Below are 19,167 nucleotides of genomic sequence, written 5' to 3'. Positions count from 1 at the left end.
GTTCATCATGCTCATAAAATAGGCAGGGGCATTAGTCAAACAAAAGGACATGACTGTATACTCATAACACTACTGGAATCATAGAATTTGTCATTTGTCAGTTCTTTGTCGTCCGCTAGCTGACATCAAAGAAGGTCTTTGTCGTCAGCTTACAAAAAACAGACGACAAAGAACTGGCTGAAGGCAAAGATGTAATTTGTCATCAGCCAGTTCTTTGCCGTCAGCTAGAGGACGGCAAAGAGGTTGGGTGGGGTCCATATTAGGGCAACGCTGTAACGGCCCACCCCCAAACTCTTTGCCGTCCGCTAGCGGATGGCAAAGAGTCTTTGCCGCCAGCTAGCAGACGGCAAAGAGTTTGGGCCCATCCAAACTAATGGTACCCCTCCCTCTCTCTCCCCGACCCTACCCCTCTCTCTCCGCCCGCGCCCGCACTGATGCCGCTCCACCACCCCATCGCCGCACCACCCCGCCGCCCTGTCGCGCCCCGCACCACCCCGTCGCCCGGCACCCCCGGGCCCTGTCGCGGTCGCCGCCTCCTCCATCGGCCTCCACCTCCCCCACTCCGGTGAGCCCCCTCCCCCTCTCTTTTTTTCATTATTTTTCTCTGTTAGTTTAGTTAGATTTAGTTTAGTTTTAGGTTTAGATTTAGTTTACTTTAGGTTTAGTTTTTTCTGTTATTTTAGGTTTAGGTTTAGATTTAGTTTAGTAGGTTTAGTTTAGGTTAAGAAGAAAGAAGAAATATGAAAAAATAAGAAGAAGAAGAGGAAGAAGAGGAATAAGAATAGGAAGATGATGATGATGAAAAAGAAGGAAGAAGAAGATGAAAAAAAGAAAAAAAAAAGTAGAAGAAGAAGATCCAAAAGAAGGAAGAAGAAGATGGAAAAAAGAAGTGGAAAAAGAAAGAAAAGAAGGTCGAGGGTCGAGGATCTACGAGGGGTCGAGGGTCGGGAACGAGGGTCGAGGATCTCCGAGGGGTCCATGGTCGAGGATTGCCGAGGGGTCGATTTTTTTTCATAGTTTGAAGTGTCGATGCTTTATGTGATGTGATGTCCTAAATTTTCTTGACTCGATTGGTAAAATTTGCAGGCTTTGTGCTATTTCATCTCCTTGGAGTCATCATTGGTAGAAGTTTTTGGTTTGTGATCCTGCCGTTGTTCGACTACTTCCTCTACAGCCGAGGGTGAGCTATGAATCCACCTTCACCTCCTAAGCCATTTTAAGCATGTTAGTACATTTCATTTTCATGCTAAGTTGCGTAACTAGGCGTCTCCCGTCCGAAAGTGTTGCATCGATAAATATGCATTCAGTTTTATATTTATCACCGTAACTCATTCGGATTGTCCAGCGATTTCCACGGACAGCCCGAGTATGTGTAGATTGGGTACGTTTTCCATACTCTACCCCATTCCGAGACAAAATTTCAGCAGTGCCTCCCTGTTGTTCTCCGGATGCACATTCTCTTCGCTTTTTGCCGAGACGTGTATTTGGAGAACAGCGGGGAGATGCTACCGAAATTTTGTCTCAGAATGGGGTAGAGCATGGAGAACGTACTCAATCTACACTTACTCGGGTGGGATAAGGACCTATCTTTACCTATTAGAGTGTAGGTTGCATGGATGTAATAAAATTGACAAACAATACATGCTGATGGACCTATCTTTACCTATTAGAGTGTAGGTAGGCAAGATGAGTGATTGTGCGTGGATGTACACCAGTCACACTAGTCAGAAAGACATGACCAATGAATGGTTAACAAAAACCAAGGGGTTTGTGAGAGCCGCATTTGCAAATGGCTAGAAGAAAACCTGGTGCCCCTGTGTCTGGTGCGACAATTGGCACAAGAGGACAGAGGAAGAAATGGGCAAACACCTGCAGAAGAGTGGTTTTACGCCTAGATATATGTTGTGGACATTTCATGGTGAGTCTGCCCAACGTGTCAGAGCTGAGGTGGTTCGTCGTTGCACCGACAAGCATGGTACCGGGATGGAAGACATGGTGCAAGACTTTGATGATGCTCAGGATTCAGACAATGAGATGGAGGAATCTGCAAAGGCCTTCAATGAAATGTTGGAGTCTTCAAAATGTCCTCTCCACGAGCACACAGAGCTTTGTCAGCTGGATGCCATCTCACAAGTAATGGCTCTGAAGGCTCAATTCAACTTGGGCAGAGAGTGCTACGATGCGATGATGACAGTATGTGGACGCTTTCTACCCAAAGGCCATGTAATGCCTACAAATCTGTACCAGTCGGACAAAATCCTCCGTGCACTTAAGATGCCCTATGAGAAGATACATGCCTGTGAGAAAGGATGTGCCTTATTTAGGCTTGAGTATGCTGACTTGAACTATTGTCCCATTTGCTTGTCTTCCAGATAAGTTTTATAAGGACAATGTTGACCCGACGGACATGACGTCTTTGAAGAAGCCAACCACAGAACATGAGCCCGCGCTAAAGTTTAAATCGGCTGATGAAACCAAGCTTGTTGATTTTGTCCCCGGCGACTCATCTAAGCAGTTCAGTATCAGCGCTAATCTGGAGCCCAAATAGGAAAGCGCGCTCATCGAGTTCATCCGTGAGAACCGGGACATCTTTGCATGGAAACCTTCTAACATGCCGGGTGTACCGAGAGAACTCGCTGAGCACACTCTTAATATTGATCCAAAGTTTAAGCCAGTCAAGCAGTTTCTTCGGCAGTTTAATGAGGAGAGGCGTAATGCTATTGGTGAGGAAGTGGCCCGGCTCTTTGCGGCTGGGTTCGTTATTGAAGTTTTTCATCCAGAGTGGTTGGCTAACCCGGTGCTCGTGCTTAAAAAGAACGGCACCTGGCGTATGTGTGTGGATTACACAGACTTAAACAAAAGCTTGTCCAGCTGATCCTTTCGCTCTCCCTCGTATTGATCAAATCATTGATGCTACGGCGGGTTGTGAGCGTCTGAGCTTTTTGGATGCTTATTCTGGTTATCATCAGATCAAGATAGCAGTTAAGGACCAGGAGAAGACGGATTTTATTACTCCGTTTGGAGCCTTCTGCTATGTGTCTATGCCTTTTGGGCTTAAGAGTGCCCAGACGATTTATCAGCGATGTGTGCAGAACTGTCTACACAATCAGATTGGGTGCAATGTTCATGCTTATGTGGACGACATTGTGGTGAAGTCCAGAGAGAAGGAGACCTTGATAGATGATCTGAAAGAAACCTTTGATAACCTTCGGGTCTACAAGATGATGCTTAACCCGGCCAAGTGTGTTTTTGGAGTGCCAGCAGGCAAGCTTTTGGGTTTTCTAGTTTCTAACAAAGGCATCGAGGCTAACCCGGAGAAGATCAAGGCAATCACTTCTTTGGCTAAGCCGGCATGTATCAATGATGTTCAATGTTTGGCGGGTCGTATTGCTGCGTTAAGCCGGTTAGGTGAGAAGGCCATACCGCTGTATCATATGATGAAAAACACAGATGATTTTGTCTGGAGTGATGCTACTAACGCTGCCTTTGAAGATTTGAAGAGACAGCTCGCTGAGCCGCCGGTCCTTGCTGCTCCTATCGATAAGGAGCCATTATTGTTATATGTGGCTGCTAACACACGTGTCGTCAGTGTGGCCATTGTCGTAGAGCGCAAGGAGGCGGGCAAGGAATATCCGGTTCAACGGCCGGTTTACTACGTCAGTGAGGTGCTTATTGAGTCGAAGCAAAGATATCCACATTGGCAGAAGCTCGTCTATAGGGTATTCATGGCAAGCCAGAAGCTTAAGCAATACTTTCAGGGTCATCCCATCATTGTGGTTACTTCTGCTCCTTTAGGAGATATCATTCAAAATAGGGAAGCCACAGGACGAGTCGCCAATTGGGCCATTGAACTTGGGCCTCAAGTATGTGCCACGCACCGCTATCAAGTCTCAAGCATTGGTGGACTTCATCAATGATTGGACAGAGCTGCAGATGCCTGAAGAGAAGCCGGACAACACATATTGGACTATTCATTTTGATGGGTCCAGGCAATTGGAGGGCTTGGGGGCTGGAGTTGTTTTAGGTTCCCCTCGAGGTGACAAATTTTGGTATGTGCTATAGTTGATGTTTCCCTGTACTGGCAATGCAGCTGAGTATGAGGCCTTGCTCCATGGTCTTCGGATGGCTAAGGAGATGAACATAAGCCGGGTAAGGTGCTTTGGCGATTCAGATTTGGTGGCTCAACAAGTATCAGGCAAGTGGGATTCCAAGGATCCTCTCATGGCGGCTTATCGCTGTGAAGTTGATGCAATTGTTGGACATTTCAAGGGCTACCAAGTGGAGCACATTGATCACAGAAAGAATAAGGCGGCTGATGCTTTAAGCCGGCTGGGGTCTCAGCGTAAGCCGGTGCCACCTAACACTTTCTTAGATATTCTGCATAACCCTTCTGTCAAGTTAACCATAGAGGAAGACTTGGCCGTTCCAGACCCGGAGGCTCAATTGGTGGCGGCTCTTCACGTCATCCCAGATTGGACAGTGCCATATTTGGCTTATATGACCCGGGGCGAGTTGCCTGAGGATGAAACCTTGGCTACACAGATAACCCGGCGGTCTAAGTCAATGACAATTGCTAATGGTGAGTTGCATCATCGCAGTGTCACTGGGGCGTTTCAATGTTGTGTCTCTCCTGAGGAAGGTCAAGAAATTCTTCATGAGATCCATGAAGGAGATTGTGGCCATCACGCCGGGTCAAAGTCTCTTGTGGCCACAGCTTTCCATCATGGTTTTTATTGGCTGATGGCTCACGCTAATGCGGAGGATCTAGTCAGTAAATGTGATGGTTGCCAGAAGTTCTCACGACGAGCTCACGTACCGGCTCAAGAATTGAGGATGATTCCAATTACTTGGCCGTTTGCAGTCCGGGGGCTTGACATGGTTGGGCCTTTCAAAAGGTCCAAAGATAAAAAGGCACACCTTCTAGTGCCGGTTGATAAATTCACAAAGTGTGTTGAGGCAGAGCCGGTTAGTAAGTGTGATGCAGCCACGACGTTTCAATTCATAAAAAAGGTGATCTTTCGTTTTGGCTTTCCACACAGCATCATAACTCACAACGGTACTAATCTGTCCAAAGGCGCTATGGAGGAGTTCTGTCAACGTGAGCATATCCGGCTTGATGTTTCATCAGTGGTTCATCCCCTATCCAATGGTCAAGCGGAAAGAGCTAATCAGGAAATCCTGAAAGGCATCAAGCCCCGACTTCTGGTTCCTTTACAACGGACGCCGGGTTGTTGGGTGGAGGAGTTACCCTCTGTGATATGGAGCATCAATACTACTCCTAACAGGTCTACGGGGTATACGCCTTTCTTCATGGTTTATGGAGCAGAGGCGGTTCTACCAAGTAACATCCGTCATGACTCGCCCCGCGTGGCGGCTTATGTTGAAGCTAATAGCGAACAAGACCGTCAGGATGCACTTGACCTATTAGATGAAAAGCGTGACTTGGCAGCAGTCCGCTCGGTGATTTACCAACAGGACTTGCGCCGTTATCACAGCCGCCGGGTTAAGTCCAGAACCTTTCAAGAAGGTGACTTGGTTCTCCGGCTCATCCAGGATCAAACTGATGCACACAAATTATCCCCACCTTGGGAAGGGCCTTTTTTGGTCAGCAAGAACTTGAACAACGGGTCATACTACCTCATTGATGTTCGAGAGCACAAAGACTCACGTAAATCGGAGGACGAGACCCGCCGGCCGTGGAATATCGCTCATCTTCGGCCTTATTATACTTAAGCCACCGGCTCTCATGATGTACATATTTTGACGATGTATATATTATGATAAGTAATAAAGTAGGACCTCCGTCCTTTTCATCCTCAAAATTCATATGTCTTCATTATAAAAATTTAAAATGACAAAAAGGGGCTGATCATGTTCGAATCCGGCTTTCCCTTTGGTCCGGCTCACGATCATATTCGAATCTAGCCGTTAAACCTCATGATCACTAGGGGGCTTCCTGTTCAAACATAGGTCGTATTCGAACCAAAGAGAACATAGCTGTCAGTACCCTCTTGATCGGCACAATGCCAAACTCACTAGGGGGCTTCCTGATCGTATTCGAATCATAGCTTAACCCCTTTTGGGTCCGACTTGGATCGTATTCGAATCAGGGTCGTTAAAAACCTCTCAAGGTCATTTGGGGGCTTCTTGTTCAAACATAGGTCGTATTCGAACCAAAGAGAACAAAGCTGTCGGTACCCTCTTGATCGGCGCAACGCCAAAGCCACTTGGGCTACATAATCGTATTCGAATCCTAGCTTAACCCCCCTTTGGTCCGGTTTACTGATCGTATTCGAATCAGAAGCCTCAAGTATGTCTTTCTATTTTGCTTAAGTTTTTTTGGAAACAATCTTTGTTTTTTCACTTGAGACTTTTTGGCCAGATCTAAGTATAAGTATGGTTTAAATTTAACCCGGCTTGGTTTTGGAAGATAAGTCGCCAGCATATGGTAATCATCATATGTGTGGAAGTGCTGGCTTTTAAAGGATTGGGTTATCACCCTTATTGTTCAGGTCACATGAACCGGCAGTACAAATTCAAAATCACAGGTATGATATTATAGTTGTATTTCAAAAGCTATAATTCATAATAGGCTTATCTATGTCTTGTCTTTCATAATTAATGGTTGTACATAAAGATATTATGACCCGCCCTGTGGTAAGCCGCCAAGGGTGCTTGTGATCTGTTCTCTGTGCGCAGAATAGTTCAAAGACTTTCTTGTGCATAACGAAAGCAGATGATAAGTTTAAACAGGGAGAATATAAGGCGGCGGCTTAATAGTGATTGAGCATCAAAACGTGCACGAAGGGCACGACAAAGCAAAGTTATTTCTACCCTATTAGATGACTCGCCGAGTCCAAATGATTAAATTGTTTTCCAGCAAGGTACATGTATGAGCTGCCCGGCGGGTCAATTTTCTTGTTGGCCTGAAGCTTCCAGATCAACCCTTTCCGCTCCTCCGTCCTGCTCCCTGTCCTGGAAGGTTGATGATGACCAGTCAATGCCATTCAAAGCTTCAAATTCAGCTTCATCATCAATTAGTCCGGCCGGGTCAACTTCAGGGGCGAAGGTATGCTTACGGATTGGAGGGATCAGGCTGGTCACTTTATAATGCGGCGTTGGAATTCTCTGATTTTCCGCGTCATAACCCGGCTGCTACTTGGTAAGGTCCACGTCATCAGCAATCAGGGTGGCCACGGGGCGTATTTCCTTCACACAAGCAGTGAAGTCCTCCTATTCAAATGATGTGCCATCTTCTTAAAGGCTTGGATATCCAATGGCGATGTTGGCTGGGTCTAACTCTGGTATCCACGCTTTTGCCCGGCTTAGAGCAGTTATGGCTCCGGCTCTTGCAGCTGATCGCCTTAATTCATTGAACCGCTGGGGCAGCACAGAAAGCCGCTTTAGCACATCCACTAAGAGTGTGGGGACTTCGTTTGACAGGGCCACTGCGGCCAAGGCACGCTGAGATCCAGTGTACAGTTGTTCCACGAGCGTATAAACCGCCTTTAGCTTCACCAGCATGTCTTGGTTAAGGTTGGAGCTCCTGGGCCTACATAGCAATGTCCGGTGAGTTAATCACAATTCATATGATCATTAGAAAGATTCAATATTTCACACTTCCAGGGCGACTTACCAAAGATTGCTAAGACCATCTGAGATATATGGCGTTTTAAGCCGGATAATTCAGTGGTGACCTCTTCAAGAGCCTTTTCTGTTGTTTCAGCTCGTTGGGTTAAGGCAATTTTTTCTTCAACCCAGGCCTTCTTCTCAACTTCAAACTCGGATTTCAATTTCTCTTGTTCAGCCATGCTGAATTCAAATTTGGAGTTGGCCTTTTGAGTTTCAGTCTCCTGAGCCTCCAGGTGGTTCTTCAATTCAGACCATTCTGATTGCAATTGAGTAGTCATGGCCTATATAAATACCGGGTAAAAAATAATGAATATTAGCATACAATCTTAAGTCCCAAGTGCTTTGCAAGCAACAACACTTGGCACTTGGGGGCTAATGTCTAATGAAGGTTTTATCTAAGTGGCGGTTCATGAGAGTAAGTGCCAAGCACTTTGCAAGCAAGAGTACTTGGCACTTGGGGGCTAATGCATATTGCTGTTGAATCTAAACAAGGACTATTCTGTACAAGCTTGCGAAGGGCCGGCTCATTCATATTGATTAAACCGGCCCTTGGGGGCTACGGGTTAAGCCGGATTTTTACAGGTTTGACCAAAAGATATTATTAATGCTTATACGTCTGTTCTACGTCTACAGCACATTCACCATAAGCACTAGACTTGGGGGCTGGCATAGTAAGAATAATCTAGTGAAGGGAAAGAGTTTATACCTCAAATTCCTGGTGCATTTGCTTCACCATATCAACTTCCAGGTCACGGCTGCTGTGCACTTGGCTAAGATATCCAGAAAAGACTTCCCCAATGCTCATGTGAGTATAATCAGCAATGTCAAATCTGACCTTACAGCGTTCCAGGTGCTCTTCTTTGGCAGAACACTTGGCTAGCACAGTAGGTCTACTTGGCTCAGTGTAGCCAATCTTGGTGATTTCAACATCAGCATCTTTTGGGTCGTCTGCCTTGGCCGAGCTAGAGACTTCAAGGTTTGCAGAGCCATCGGCGGTTTGATCAGCAAGCGGGTCAGTAGTTGTTGTTGGTGTGTCATGCGCCGGTTCAAGCGGCAGCTCAGGAACAGAGGCCTCAGGAGCGGCTGTCTGGAGTTCCGGCTCTTTCAAAGATGGCTCTTCGGCCGGCTTGTTCTTCTTCACCTTCTTGCTGGGTTTCGCTTTTCCGCTGCATAAAGATCAAAATGTCAGTACAAATATAAAAATTGAAACGAATACAGGATAAGTAAATTATCATTACCCTGGAGCGGTCTTAAAAGCTGGCATGTTGGACTGGAGTGAGTCGCCGGAGGAAGGTGAAGTTTCCTGATAATTCGAGTCAGAAGAGTTAGTGGTTGACGAGTGAGACCCACCAAAGGATAAAAAGGAGTTAAGTCAGAGGTGACCTTGTTCCGGCGCTTCCTTGGTGTATTTGGTAAGCCGGAGGAGAGTTCTGCGTCTTTGCTGGTCCGGGTCTGCCTCCGGTTCTCATGAATCTGTCGCTTCAAAAGAAATTGAGGATCTTGATAAGCTAAAGGATGTGAAAATCTTACTTTCCGGGTTACTCTTCGGACTTTTTGTCTTGGCAAAGGCTTGGAGTCGGAGGAAATAATAGTTACCTCTTCATCCACTCCGTGACTCGTTCCCGTGTCCTCCTGATGATAATCGGTGTCAATAAGATGGTTAAAAAAGGAGCCTAGAGAGTCAAGAGCTACCTCCAACTCAGAGGTATCGTCTAGATGAAGCAAGTCTGAGGCGCTTGTCTTATTTCCTTTATTCTTGGCGGCGTTTTTCCTGGCGGCTCTCTTGGCCTTCCTGGCTCTCTTTGCAGCTTCATGATCATACTTTGCTTTCCATAATTTGTCATCAGCCTGTGAAAATCAGCAAAGTTTGAGTAAACACAAAAATATCAAAGGATGAAGGTAAAAATACTCAGTTTGGCGGTTTACCGCTGGAGCCGGGTTAGCTTTGCAGAAAGGGCTTAAGCCCACCTTGCCATAGTCTACTAGGCTTTATTTCAAGAGCGACTTTGTCATATCGTTGATGACGTCGTCAGGTAAATTATCAGGGCTGTGCCGCAGAGGATCATTCTTCTTGCCCGTATAAGTACACATCAAACCAGAGCGGCGGCTCAATGGAATGATCCGCCATGCAAGCCAAACTCGGACCAAGTCGATACCATTTAAACCATTCCCCAGAAGAGCCTTGATCTTAACCATGGTGGGGGCAAGCTTCTGGCGATCAGCAGCAGACAACTTGTGTGGAAGAGGATGATTAGACTCGAGGCGCAGGGCGCGAAAGCCGGGCAGAGGGTTCTCATCAGCTGGAGAAGTGTCTTGGCAATAGAACCATGTCTGGTTCCAATATTTGGGGTGACTTGGTGGATTCGCATAAGGAAAAATAGCATCTCTCCGTCGTTGGATTGAGACCCCGCCAAGCTCCAAGCTAGTCCTGTTGGCACATTCATTCTGGCGGTTCAAATAAAATAACTCTCTGAAGAGTAGCAAGCTAGGTTCTTCTTCAAGATACACCTCATAGAACACTTGAAAGTTGCAAATATTAGACACGGAGTTGGGTCCGATGTCTTGAGGACGGAGGTCAAAAAGTGTAGGACGTCTCTGAAGAACTTTGAGCCGGGTGGTGAAAAGCCCCGGATCATGTGGTCAGTAAAGACGATGACTTCCCCCTCTTTGGGCTGAGGCTTTTCTTCGGTTGGATCACGCGCACGGTATGACATGACATCCTTCTTTGGCAGATAGCCAGTCTTCACAAAGTCGTCAAGTGTACTATTTGTGACGATGGATTTGACCCAATTGCATGAAGTGGGTGCTTTGGGCGGCATTATGAAGGAAGCCTAGCAAAGAGTAAAATTGCCGGTTCAAATTTAAGCCGGAGAGAAAGTGTTATAGTACATATTCAAAATGGCGGCTTATGAAGGGGCCTAATGGTATATGGCTAATTATGTCAGGTTATTTAAACCGCCATGAGCAGTCAAGTTACTTAAGCCGCCATGTGTGGTTAATGTTATCTATTGAGCATTGCAATTTAAGTCAGTGATTAGAGCCGCCAGGGCTAGGTGGATCTATCAAAATACAGATATTTAGTTAAGTGTCATACAAACAAGTTTCACAGATTGCAATCATTATTTTGGATCAACGGATGTTCAGAAAAAGGAAAAAAATCTAGACCTAAAAAATCAGAATAGATGAGTTCGTGAGTTCTAATGACGTTTCTTTACAGAGAAAGGGGATCCGGTAGTATCAAAGTGGAAGAAAAACAGCCACCACCTGAGTTCTATATTACTTTTGGATCAAAAGAAGTTACAATGGAGGAACTACGGAAAAAATCATGAAGAACACGACGAACAGTCAGGAACCCTAATGCGATCAAAACGCGTCGAGGAAGAAGCACTTACAGGTGCAGATTCAACTGCGGTTGAGCACCGGCGTACTCTGGTCCAACTTAGGTCGATGCACCGGCCGAGGTTGAGGAGGACAAGGTGCTCTGCGGCGGCGGCGGAGCTCTAGTGGCAGAAGGTTGCGAGAGGAAGAAGACGCTGGAAAGGGGGAGAATGAGAAAAGACCGGTCGTGCCTATTTATAAGGAAAGATTCTTAAGTGGGCGCGAAAAACCAGGAGGCTGAAAATATGATTATCGAGCTACCAGGACGCCTCGATTCTCGTGATGGTCATTAAGATAAGGATCCGTTGAGATATGTTGGATAAAGTGTGAAGTAATGACAGATGACGTCATGGCGGGTTATTGCAAATCCAAAAGATGACGTCGTGGCGGGTTTACAAATCCTCGCACAATGAAGAGCAGAAGGTTTTCTACAAGTGTTGAAGATTGACATGAACCAGTTCAAATCAGTCTGGGGCCTAATGTTGGGGATATAACTATTAGGTATGACCCACCCAGGAGGGGCCGGGTCATACCTATGGCGATTCATGAAGCCCAAGACAGCTCTGGAAGATGGCGGTTCAGTTAAGGGCCCAAGGCCCAAAGGCGACTCAAGGCCCATAGAGATAAACCGCCATATGTACATAACTTGCATTGTAAAGAAGGAATAGTTAGAGACCGAGCCGGACACTGTTTATGAGCCAGCCGGGACTCTGTAAGCCGCGGGGCGCCAACCTCTGTATATAAAGGGACGACCCGGCGGCGGTTCAGGGCAAGTAACATCAAATCGAAAGCTAGGTCAAGCGGATTCGCTCCCTAGTAATCGAAAGATAAGCAATACCACCTCAAACTGGATTAGGCCTTTACCTTCACCGCAAGGGGCCGAACCAGTATAAACCCTCGTGTCCTTTGTCCCGTTTTAACCCCTTTAAGCTTCCTAGTTGCGATGGCTCCACGACTAAGTCCTTTCACTAGGACATCTGCCGTGACAATTCCACGACAGGTAGAGTTGTCAAAAACTCTGCACCACCTGCGTTGACAGGCCAAGAGACCCTGAATCAGTTAAACGCTCTTGAGCCAGATCCAGCGCGTCCAGGGTATTTCAAGGGATATAATTCGGAACACGCCTGGACTCACTAGACATGCTTGTGGGATCTGCCTTACTTCAAAGACCTCATTTGCCTACACAACATTGACGTGATGCACACTGAAAAGAATATCGCCGAGGCCCTTTTTGGTACATTGTTCGACGTAGAGGGGAAGTAAAAGGGTAATACTAAGGCTAGAGTCGATCAAGAGGCGCTATGCGATAGACCGTTACAAAACTGCGTGAACCGAAAGGAAAGCAGAACTGGACGAAGCGAAAGGTATGGTTCAATCTTGGAAGGCCAGCTATGAGGGAAATTATCTTGTGGGTGAAAATGCAGTTGATCTTCCCCGATGGGTATGCAGCGAATCTAAAGAGGGGAGCGAGTCTTGAAAGTTTGAAAATATTTGGTCTCAAGAGTCATGATTGGCACATATGGATTGAGCGGGTAATGCCGGTGATGTTGCGTGGCTTTATCTCTGAGGATGAATGGCTAGTACTAGAAGAGCTGAGCTATTTCTTCCGTGTTCTTTGTGCGAAAGAACTATCGCTTGGCGTGCTAGAAGAAATGGAAGAGTTGGCGACGGAGTTGATCTACAAGTTAGAGAAGATCTTTCCGTCGGGTTTCTTTAATCCAATTCAACACTTGATTTTGCATCTCCCGACCGAGGCAAGATTGGGGGGCACATGCAAAATCACTGGTGCTACGCAACTAAGAGCATGCAGAAGATGTAAAAATAAACATAGAATTGAAGCATCGATGGTCGAGGCATTCATTACTGAGGAGGCGGCAAACTTCATGACAGCGCACTACGAAGCCAAGAATCGTCATTTGCATAATCTGAAGCCTCGGTACAATGTTGGTGACCCTAAAAAAGGTGGATTCAACTGATGTCGGCTAGGACTACGTCGGTATTTCCCCAAAGAGGAAGGGATGATGCAGTACAGCGATGGTAGGTATTTCCCTGAGTGATGAAACCAAGGTTATCAAACTAGTAGGAGAACCAAGCAACACAACGTAAACAACCCCTGCACACAAATAACAACTACTCGCAACCCGACGTGTTAAAGGGGTTGTCAATCCCTTTCGGGTAACGGCACCTCAAGATAGGCAAACGGACGCAAGATAAATTGTACTAGATTGATAGATTGAACGCCAAAAAAAATAAGTAAGAATAAAATGCAGCAAGGTATTTTTGTATTTTTAGTTTAATAGATCTGAAAATAAATGCAAAGAAAAAGTAGACCGCAAAGGCAAATATATGAGAAAGAGACCCGGGGGCCGTAGGTTTTACTAGTGGATTCTCTCGAGAAAAATAGCAAACGGTGGGTGAACAAATTACTGTTGGGCAATTGATAGAACTTCAAATAATCATGATGATATCCAGGCAATGATCATTATATAGGCATCACGTCCAAGATTAGTAGACCGACTCCTGCCTGCATCTACTACTATTACTCCACACATCGACCGCTATCCAGCATGCATCTAGTGTATTAAGTTCATGGAAAAACGGAGTAATGCAATAAGAATGATGACATGATGTAGACAAGATCTATCTATGTAGAGATAGACCCGATCGTTTTATCCTTAGTAGCAACGATACATACGTGTCGGTTCCCCTTCTGTCACTAGGATCAAGCACCGTAAGATCGAACCCACTAGAAAGCACCTCTTCCCATTGCAAGATAAATAGATCAAGTTGGCCCAAAAAACCCAAATATCGGAGAAGAAATACGAGGCTATAAGAGATCATGCATAAAAGAGATCAAAGAAACTCAAATACTTTCATGGATATAAAAAGATAAATTTGATCATAAACTCAAAGTTCATCCGATCCCAACAAACACACCACAAAAAGATTTACATCATATGGATCTCCAAGAGACCATTGTATTGAGAATTCAGCAAGAGAGAGGAAGCCATCTAGCTACTAACTACAGACCCGAAGGTCTACAAAGAACTACTCACGCATCATCAGAGAGGCACCAATGGAGGTGGTGAACCCCATCCGAGATGGTGTCTAGATTGGATCTGGTGGTTCTGGACTCTGCGGCGGCTAGATCAATATTTTGTTGACTCCCCTAGGGTTTTGAGAATATTGGGGTATTTATAGAGCAAAGAGGCGGCCCGGGGGGCACCCAAGGTGGGCACAACACACCAGGGCATGCCTGGGCCTCCTGGCGCGCCCTGGTGGGTTGTGCTCTCCTCGGAGCACCCCCAGGCGCAGCTAGGGCCCATTATGTGTCTTCTGGTCCATAAAAATTCTTCGTGAAGTTTCGTTGCATTTGGACTCCATTTGGAATTGATTTCCTGCGATGTAAAAAACATGCAGAAAACAGCAACTGGCACTTGGCACTATGTCAATAGGTTAGTACCAAAAAATGATATAAAATGACTATAAAATGATTATAAAACATCCAAGATTTATAATAAAACAGCAAGGAACAATAAAGAATTATAGATACGTTGGAGACGTATCAGCATCCCCAAGCTTAACTCCTACTCGTCCTCGAGTAGGTAAGTGATAAAAACAGAATTTTTGATGTGGACTGCTGCCTATCATGTCATATCATATTCTTTTCTTTATAGCATAAATATTTGGACTTTTATGTGATTCAAAGCAATAGTCTAGTTTTGACATGATAATTTAAATACTCAAGCATATCAACAAGCAACCATGTGATAGAGGCAAAGGTGTCCCGTCTTTCGATGAGATGATGAATATCGCTTTGATGGAAGTCGACTTTGACGATCCGACTACGAACGTGCGAGGACGTCGCGCCTTAGCAATCGCTAAACCAACTCCGAGAGGTTATCGACCACGCCGGAGCACGATCAACCTGACCACGAGGGTCTGTTTCCTGCGAGCAAACGAAGAACAGGCAAGAAACTGAGATTGCAATCTGGATATTGCGAATATAAGATGAAAGCTTTATTGATCAAGGTGGGGTTCTGTGACGCCTTTGTCTGGTCGCTGAACACAAACGAAGTACGCGAAGTTGCAGCTATGGCGAACTTTTAATCTAAACAAAACCCAAAGTCTAAACGATGCCCTAAGGGCTGTATATATGGAGGAAGAGGGGGGAATTTCGTGGCCCTTGAGGAAGGGGTCCGAAACCAACCCTATCTCTTGTTTCCCCACACATACGGACTCTAAAAACAGCCTATACTTATGTATTTCGAAATTACATGGGCCTGGCCCAATAATAAGGTGACGCAGCACCTAGAATAGCCTCTGGACGAAAGTTATGAAGTAGCATCTTGTATATTTCGTCCAAGGCTTCATGCACGCATTATGGTGGCTTCAACGTCCTGAAATCATCACTTGTAACTCCGTTCTTGTTCCCCATGCGCATGCCATCATCTCCATGCTTGTTCTTGCTCCAATGTTCATCCTTCTCAAAGCTAGGCCCTTCATTTGTAAGCAAAACAAATGTATCCAATTTAGGCAGCATCATATTCTCATGAACATTAGAATCATTAGCAAGAAACGAAAGTACCTGGTAATTTAATTGGCGTGCGCGAGCTCTAGTAATTGGTCCAGTATGTATAGCAGCAGGGCCTGTGGGTGTAATAATTGTATTGATGTCCTCATCATCCTCCCCTTCTTGAAATGAAGTCGTCCTCGACGGAAGCTCATCTTCCTCACCCAAATAAGGCTTCAAATCTGCAATATTAAAAGTGGGACTAACCCCAAAATCTGCAGGCAGCTCAAGTTTATATGCATTATCATTTATTTTCTCTAACACCTTAAAAGGACCATCAGCACGTGGCATTAGCTTTGATTTGCGCAAATCAGGAAATCTATCCTTACGCAAATGTAACCAAACAAGATCTCCAGGTGCAAACACAACATGTTTTCTTTACCCTTCTTGTGTTTAATGACATAAGGGAAAGTTTCAATGAATTCAACCCATTTAGCATGTCTACGATTCAGTTTAGCTTGACTTTTAATATGTTTCAAAGATTCATGATCAGAATGTATAACAAATTCTTTGGGCCATAAATAATGTTGCCATGTTTCTAAAGTCCGAACAAGAGCATATAGTTCTTTATCATAAGTAGAATAATTCAGACTAGGCCCACTCAATTTTTCAGAAAAGTATGCAACAGGTTTGCCATCTTGTAATAACACACCTCCTAATCCAATGCCACTAGCATCACATTCAAGCTCAAAAGTCTTATTAAAATCAGGAAGTTGGAGTAAAGGAGCATGTGTCAACTTATCTTTCAATACCGTGAAGGCTTCTTCCTGTGCGGTACCCCAAACAAAAGGCACATCCTTCTTTGTAAGCTCGTTGAGAGGTGCAGCAATGGTGCTAAAATCTCTCACAAAACGCCTATAGAAACCAGCGAGTCCAAGAAAACTCCGCACTTGTGTGACCGTTTTGGGCTGCGGCCAACTCTCAATAGCTTCAATCTTGGCTTTATCAACTTCAATTCCCTGTGGAGTAACAACATAGCCAAGAAAAGATACTCGGTCGGTGCAAAAGGTGCACTTCCCAAGGTTACCAAACAAACGTGCATCACGTAGAGCAATAAAAACAGCACGTAAATGTTCCAAATGTTCTTCCAAAGATTTGCTATAAATCAGTATATCATCAAAATAGACCACCACAAATCGTCCAATGAAAGCACGTAAAACTTCGTTCATTAGTCTCATGAAAGTACTAGGTGCATTAGTTAACCCAAAAGGCATGACTAACCACTCATATAAACCAAACTTAGTTTTAAATGCAGTTTTCCATTCATCTCCCAATTTCATACGAATTTGATGGTATCCACTACGCAAATCAACTTTGGAGAATATTGTAGAGCCACTCAATTCATCAAGCATATCATCGAGCCTAGGAATAGGATGACGATAACGAATAGTAATATTATTAATGCCTCTACAATCAACACACATACGCGACGTACCATCCTTTTTAGGCACGAGTATAATAGGAACAGCACAAGGACTAAGAGATTCGCGTATATAACCTTTGTCGAGCAGCTCCTGTACTTGACGCATAATCTCCTTCGTCTCCTCTGGATTGGTATGGTATGGTGCACGGTTGGGTAGCGATGCACCGGGAATTAAGTCAATTTGATGCTCAATCCCTCGAATAGGTGGTAATCCCGGTGGCACGTCTTGTGGGAAGACGTCAGCGAACTCCTGCAAAATGTGAGTGACAGCAGGGGGCAAAGAGGAAGGCACGTCCTCGAATGAAAATAATGCCTCTTTGCACACAAAAGCATAGCAAACAGATTTGCTGAAATCTAGTTCATCAATATCAGATTTTGTGGCAAGTAAACATGCACTTTTCAATTTAATTTCAGAAACAACACTAGATGGTTTATTATTAGGTTTCATTTGTTGCTCAAATTCCTTTGCCACAATCTGATTTTCACTCTTATTTTTCTCCTGTTTTGCTTTATTAGCTCTATTAATGTCATCTTTCAAAATGGAATCAGGAGTCATAGGAAGCAAAGTAATATTTTTATCCTTATGAACAAGAGTATACTGATTGTTTCTACCATGGTGTACAGAATTTTTATCAAATTGCCATGGTCTACCTAGTAATAAGGAACATGCTTGCATGGGTACCACATCACAATCAACATAATCAGCATATGTAGAGATACTAAAATGCACACGAACAGTACGTGTTACCTTAACCTTGCCGCTGTTGTTGAACCATTGGATGTAGTAAGGATGTGGATGTGGTCTTGTGGTGAGAGATAGCTTCTCCACCATCTCCATGCTAGCCAAGTTGTTACAGCTCCCTCCATCTATGATGACGCGAACAGAACGTTCCTTCACAACTCCCTTTGTATGGAACAAATTATGCCTCTGATTTTGCTCTGCTTGTGTGACCTGCACACTCAAAACACGTTGAGCAACTAAACATTCATACCTGTCAGCGTCTTCAGGAGCCATGTATTGCGTCTCATTTTCAGAATCATCTCCACCATGTTCTTCACGTGTAATAAGAGCCAAAGTCTCCTCATCATAGTCACTAGCGGACTCATACCCACCATCCTCAGTAGCAATCATGACACGCTGAGATTTGCATTCTCTCGCAAAATGTCCTCTTCCCTTACAACGACGACAAATAATATCACTTGTGTGCCCTGTCGATGCCATGGAAGAAGAAGAGCTCTGCACAGGCCCGGCAGGTGTGCTCTTGGCAGAGAGTGGTGGTTGTGCCTGCTTTCTTGTATCACGGCTGGAGGTGGCACCTGATGGAGGTGATGGTGAAGCGGAAGTAGAAGATGCACGCGGTGTCCATGATGAAGGTCGACCTGCAGAAAAGTTAGTTCGCGCCAATGGCTGTCGATCCTGCACTTCACGTTCAGCTTTACAAGCAAGATGGAATAAACGAGTGATATTATTATAATCCTTATACTCTAGAATGGTCTGAATCTCTTTATTTAATCCACCCATAAAACGTGCAAGCATAGCTTCATTCTCCTCAACAATACCACATCTAATCATGCCAGTTTGTAATTCCTGATAATATTCTTCTACAGAATTTATTCCTTGTCTTAAACGCTGCAATTTTTGAAGTAATTCACGTTGATAATATGGTGGAACCCAACGAGTACGCATAGCAGTTTTCAAAGCAGCCCAAGTAGCTGGAACAGGATATAATCTACAATGTTCAGACCACCAAACACATGCAAAGCTAGTGAAAGCACAAACAGCAGCAGGAACACGTCTCTCCTCAGGATATTGTAAACATGTAAATCGTTGTTCAGTTTCTAACTCCCAAGTAAGATATATATCAGGAACATATCTACCCTCAAATGGTGGAATATTCAATTTCAGTTTAGGGAGATGGTCATGATCTCGTACCTGAGGTGGTGGTGCCGGCCTACCGTTGCGAATATATACCTGAGGTCGACCTGCTGGTGGTGGTGCTGGTGGCTGCACGTAGTTCTGATTTTGATCAACCTCATCCTCATAATCGCCCGCATAATCGTCATCCTCCTCAGCCGCCGCAGGAGCAGGAGCCAAAGAAGCATCAACAGTAGGGACAGCAGCACCCGAATTTTGACCAATCTCAATTGGAACGCGCTGTGC

Source organism: Triticum aestivum, chromosome 4D (genome assembly GCF_018294505.1).
Source record: "Triticum aestivum cultivar Chinese Spring chromosome 4D, IWGSC CS RefSeq v2.1, whole genome shotgun sequence".
NCBI lineage: Eukaryota > Viridiplantae > Streptophyta > Magnoliopsida > Poales > Poaceae > Triticum > Triticum aestivum.
This window is presented reverse-complemented; position numbering follows the sequence as displayed.